We start from the raw sequence: 6,341 nt of genomic DNA on the forward strand, positions 1-6,341 counted from the left end.
CATATCGACTAGACTTCCATCCTTTTCTCAAACAGAAGATGACACTGTGAAAGGAACAGCTGAGTATTTACTGTGTAAGCGGCCAACAGCTGTTATAATGAGCAGACAATCTGGAGAAACATTCTCAAGACTAGCGACTCTCTCTCTCAAAATATGAGGCCTACATTACATTCGATGTTTCTAGTTGGTGTTTGCTCTCCAATGTTGGTTAGCAAAGAGAGTGTAAAACAATCATCATGCCATAGGGTTTATGTGGTCCAAAATTAAAGGAATAGTTCACCCAAAATTAGGGCCCTATGAAATCAATTTTTATCCATTTTAAGTTTTCCTTTGTTTTAAAGTTTATTTTAATTATGTTTCAAATTTTTTTTATAATCAAATTCATTTGTATAACTTCAATCAAATGAAAACAGAACAATTAATATGCACATTACATAATTTTTTATCAGATGAAGTGCTTCTGTACAGACCCTCACAACACAATCCAAAACACTAAATTGGAGTTATTTTTTGTCAGAGCATCACAGTATTTATGAAATCATTGATAGAAGCTTTTATGCAGTATAAAATACTCTTGATTGTAGAATACTGCTTAAATATAATGTACCAATTATTATTTGTATTATTATTATAATCAATTATTATAATTTTACTAAATAGTAGTGAAATATTTCTGTTGCAATTTCTTCAATTTAACATGTCCAGTTAAATTGAGCTTTTATTTTGTAAGAAGCTTTTATTTTGGAGTGAAGCCCTTTCAGTTTCTGTTTGATGATAGCTTCCCACTTCCAGGTAAGCAGTGCTGTATAGTTAAATTTGCTAATTAAACCGTGAAAGGCTGCAATTTAATTATATAAATATATAGTCTGCATGTTCTGTGCACTTCAAGATTAATGAGTGCTCTACTTTATGATATCTGCAACACAGAGTGCAAATTATGGTAATGTAAGAGACTATATAGCTTTAAAAGGTCCAATGCAGTGTTATCAGCAGCCGGATTCAGACATTAATTTTGCAGACCGTGTATTTATTTCATTAAATCATAGCCTTTTGTGGTTTAATCATCACACCAGGACATATCGTGATTTCTTACATCCATTTTATCACAAATATTTCAAATTCCATGACATTACACGCTTAATAGTTAATTCTGTTTTAATAACTGGATTTCACGATTCCGTCCGTGTTTTATGCATCGTGGAAATCATAGGGCCATACAAAAGTGAGAATTCTGTAATCATTTAGCTTACTCGCCTTCATGTCATTTAAAACCTGAATGTCTTTCTTTCTTGGAACGCAAAATGTGTTATTTATAGCAGAACATCCATGCTGCTTTTTCCCATAAAATGAAAGTGAGTGGTGATCACTGCTGTCAAGCAAGATTTTAAAGGCAAGCAACTCAATTAATAAAAATTATAATGTCCATAGTCCTCAGACAATGCTACTCTATCATATGGCTTCAGGAGGCTTGGAATATGTAACTATAGTACACAAGGCATATGGACTAATTACATGATGCTTTTACAGTGCTGTTTTGTCCTTTTTGGGGCTTAACAGCCCTTGGTTCCCATCCACTTTCACTGTTGGGAATAGAGTAGTATGAACATTCTTCAAAATGTCTCCTTTTAAGTTCCAAATAAGAATGAATGTCATACATGTTTGGAATGACAGGAAGTTGAAGTTGTTTGGCTGAACTCTCCCTTTAAATGTGGTTTTGCAACAACACCACAGTGAACAGCAGTGTCTTTCATTCATAATTTGGGCTGCATATCAACATGTGGTTTGAGAGACAAATTGCCAGTTTGTCAGATATATTTAAGTTATGCTTGCATTAAACAGGACATCATTTGCATAAATCATGCATTAACGCAACATGACAACCTGTTCAGCACAATTAGACCACAACCTGTCACTATCCAACCTGTCTCTGATTTTTTAAAACATGTCTTCCACTGCTGTTAATGAGACACAGGACTCACCAAATAAAATATTTACAAGACTGTACTCACATTGATTGACAACCTACAAAAATAGTAAAATAACTCATGCATGGAACATCAAGAACCCTCAAATTCGCCCACTTCTACAGTGAAATTTGAGTCATAAGTGCAATGGTGCATGATTAGGAAATTGACTGAAGACTTTTGAGGAAATACAGAAGAGTGAAGGGCCTTTTAGATGAACATTCGGACTCCACCTAATTTTCTCAGTGACATGTATAACTGTGTATGCATCACACAAATCGTGTAAATAACTGCGCCTAATTCAGATGATTCATCAGCAAACCTCTATAAACTTCACAAATATATAGCTAATGTTAAGAGACAAAGAGTGATAGCCTAACGACACCCTTGCAAAAGTGTAGGCTAATTATATATGATGAGGTGACATTTATTCTGCATCCACAATTAAACAGTTAAACAAAACAAATGTGTCAAACTCGTGAAACTAAACCACAGACCCATGATGGCATAAAGGGGAATCTACGTCCTACAGATAGCCTATTTGAAGACTTCCGCACATCATCGGAGATGGTGGACGCTGGACATTAATACACTGTATAATTAATTTACAAAAAACAAAGAGTGGCTGATTTCAGCAAAGTCACAGTGATGCATGTCAGCAGTGCAAATGTCAGATGCTATACAAAGAATTATTCAAGACAATGTGTCAACAGAGACAAATTCAGTGAAATAAAGGAGGGGCCGTTCAGACCAAATGCGTTCATGTGCTAAACAAAAGCTAGACGCAGCGCGACGCACGTAACAGAACGCAGGTGTTTTAAAAGTTAACATTATGTTCGACACGGCGTCTAAAAACGCGGCGCTCCTGCGCGAGATACTGAAAACAGCTGGACGCGGCGCAACTGTCGAAGACGTCCGTCTAGAGCATGTTTATACGAATAAAAACAAATGATTAATAGCGCAGACAGACACAAAAATGAATTCGGTGTGAACGTCCCATCCATAAATCTAATTTGGGAGAGGCGACAATAAGAAACCAGTGCACTTACGTGAAATTTGGGCCGGATTTAAAGATGAGTCAGCATGAATGACGGGAAAACGCGTTTATCATTGTCAACATCCGATAAATAATCTGGTGGTTACGTTTTTGTTTTTTGTTTTTTTTCGTTTAAACAGCTATCTTTTTTCGAATGGCAAAGACAGTTAAGGGGTAGACCGTGAACAGGGATTGTGGGCGTTTACGAATTCCAAATATGCTCGCTCATTGGTTGACACTGCAGTGGGAGGAGCTACGATAGCTAATGAGAGTTGTTATTTTGGAATATGTACATATATAAAGACGCTACCCGAATTTGCAGAGAGAGGGAGATGCGCATTGCAACAGCTATTAAGGAACAAGCATCCCTGATTAATTGCCTTTTCTGACAGGTTTAATACATTTCTTCATCTTAAAATGTGTGTAAACACGTTCAATGTCAAATTTAGCATATAAGATGAAGAGGAACCGCAAGGGAAGGCAGACATATTGCAGCATTAAAGCGACAGTTCACCCAAAAATGAAAATTCTGTGATTTTTTTTTCTCTCTCACCATTATGTGTTCCAAACCCGTATGAATTTCTTTCCTCCATGGAACACAGAAAGAGATGTTAGGTGGAATGTTAACCTGGTTTATTCTTTTTTTTCTTCTCTCATTACAATGAAAGTGAATAGTGACAGGCTGTCATTCTGCTTAACATATCCTTTTGTGTTCCACAGAGGAAAGACAGTCTCACAGGTTTGGAAAGATTAGGAAAGTAAACAATTACAACTTTTATTTTGTGTGAACTATATCTTTAAAAAAAAAAAATCCTAAAAGGGGAGTAAAAATCTTCGTATACACCCTTTTAAAGAAAGACAAGCAAAGGCTCTTCAAAAGAGGGGGAAAAAAAGCACTTCTGCTCGATTTGTTATTTTATTACTTGGCAAAAGAGCTCATGCATGCTGTGACTCAGTCAATTCATGGCCTTGGGTGACATGGTGGAGTGAAAGTACTATTCGGGGTGGGGTGAAGCCTGCATAGTATAAGGATTGGGCTTTGTTTACAGTGGGGTGGGGGAGGTAAGACTGTAGTCTTGGTTGCTATGGAGACTGCATCCAGCCTAAGGCAGCCAGATGGCAGAGGAAGACTGTCTCCCCAAGCCACGTCAGCAGACAGTACATTAAAACATAAACTGAACATTATTACATACTGTATTTGTCCATCATGAATATCTTGTGGTGTGATCTGAAAAAAAAAAAAAACAGCACGTTTACAGCATAATAAAAATAATCAATACATTTATTTATTTTAAATTGCAATTCCCATACTGTGATATATACACTGATCTATATATCAGTGGATATACAGCGGGTGAAATAAGTATTGAACAAGTCAACGTTTTTTTGCAGTAAATATATTTTCAAAGGTGCTATTGACATGAAATTTTCACCAGATGTTGGTAACAACCCAAGTAATCCATACATACAAAGAAACCAAAACAAATGAGCTCAGCAAATTAAGTTATGTGTAATAATGTGAAATAACACAGGGAAAAAGTATTGAACACGCTTACTGATATTATTTAATACTTTGTACAAAAGCCTTTGTTGGTAATGACAGCTGCAAGATGCCTCCTGTATGGATAAACTTGTCGCATGCATTGCTCTGGTTTGATTTTGGCCCATTCTTCCACACAAACAGTCTTCAAATCTTGAAGGTTCCATGGGCCTCTTCTACGAATCTTGATCTTCAGTTCTTTCCATAGATTTTCAATGGGATTTAAGTCAGGTGATTGGCTGGGCCATTCTAGCAGCTTTATTTTCTTTCTTTGAAACCAATTGAGTTTCCTTGGCTGTGTGTTTGGGATCATTATCTTGCTCAAATGTCCACCCTCGTTTCATCTTCATCATCCTGGTAGATGGCAGCAGATTTTTGTCAAGAACGTCTTGGTAAATTTGCCCATTCATCCTTCCTTCCAGTACCATTTGCTGAAAAGCAGCCCCACACCATGATGTTCCCACCTCCAAACTTCACTGTTGGTATGGTGTTTTTAGGGTGATTTCCAGTGCCATTTCTCCTCCAAACATGGGTTTGTATTATGGCATCCAAACAGTTCAATTTTGCTCTCATCTGACCACACTATATTCTCCCGGTATTACACTGGCTTTTCCAAATGTTGTGCAGCAAACTTTAAACAAGCTTCAACATGCTTTTTTCCAGCAATGGAGTCTTGCGTGTTGAGCATGCATACAGGCCATGGTGGTGGTGTGCATTACTTACTGTTTTCTTTGAGACAACAGTACCTGCTAATTGCAGGTCTTTTTGAAGCTCTCCACAAGTGGTCCTTGGCTCTTGGACAACTCTTCTGATTATTCTTTTCACTCCTCTGTCAGAAATCTTACGAGGAGCACCTGGTCGAGACAAATTTATGGTGAAATGATTGACTTTCCACTTCCGTATTATGGCCCCAACAGTGCTCATTGGAACATCCAGAAGCTTAGAAATGCACCTATAACCAACGCCATCGTTATGTTTTGCAACAATTAGGTTGCGAAGGTCTTGAGACAGCTCTTTGCTTTTACCCATCATGAGATGTGTCTTGTGTGACACCTTGGCAATGAGACCTTTTTGTGGGCCATCAGTTGGGACTGAACAAGCTGATATTAATTTGCACTGACAAGGGGCTGGATTGCTTTTTAATTACTGATAGTTTTCATCTGTTGTCTTGGCTTTCCATGCCTTTTTGCACCTCCCTTTCTTCATGTGTTCAATACTTTTTCCCTGTGTCATTTCACATTATTACACATAACTTAATTTGCTGAGCTCATTTGTTTTTGTTTCTTTGTATGTATGGATTACTTGGGTTGTTACCAACATCTGGTGAAAATGTCATGTCAATTGCACATTTGGAAATATATTTACTGCAAAAAATGTTGACGTGTTCAATAATTATTTCACCCGCTGTATATAAAAAATACAACTTATTTTAATGGAATGCAGACACAAATACAAAAAGTGCATAGAAGTTTAAGATGAAAACTTCTGAGTGTCTGTTTTTTGTAGTTTATACTGAAATAGAGACATACTAATATATCAGATTTCTGTGATTCAATTTGCAAATAGCTTTACCATACATCCAATTAAATTAAATACATCTTTAAACAATTGATGGCAAGTCGTTAACATGGGTGGTGTCAATGTTACCATGGGAGTATGGAAAGTACCAAACCCATCTGACTTTCATTCTGCCATAGAACTAAAAAGGAGATTTTAGGCAGAATGACATTCTCAGTCACCATTCACTTTTAATGCATCTTTGTTTCCATACAATGAAAGTAATTAGTGACTGAGGCTGTTA

General features: G+C 36.9%; 1 protein-coding gene across 1 annotated transcript in view; it reads right to left on the reverse strand.

Annotated features, from left to right (window-relative positions):
- Positions 1-3,151, reverse strand: part of trim3a (tripartite motif containing 3a) — a 33,043-nt gene extending 29,892 nt beyond the window's left edge. Inside the window, exon 1 of the mRNA XM_052107143.1 lies at positions 3,014-3,151. The gene's annotated coding sequence lies outside the window, so the exon portion shown is untranslated. The remainder of the gene's footprint in view (positions 1-3,013) is intronic.
- Between the last annotated feature and the right edge of the window lie 3,190 nt (positions 3,152-6,341).

The sequence above is a fragment of the Xyrauchen texanus genome, chromosome 36 (genome assembly GCF_025860055.1).
Source record: "Xyrauchen texanus isolate HMW12.3.18 chromosome 36, RBS_HiC_50CHRs, whole genome shotgun sequence".
Taxonomy (NCBI): Eukaryota; Metazoa; Chordata; class Actinopteri; order Cypriniformes; family Catostomidae; genus Xyrauchen; species Xyrauchen texanus.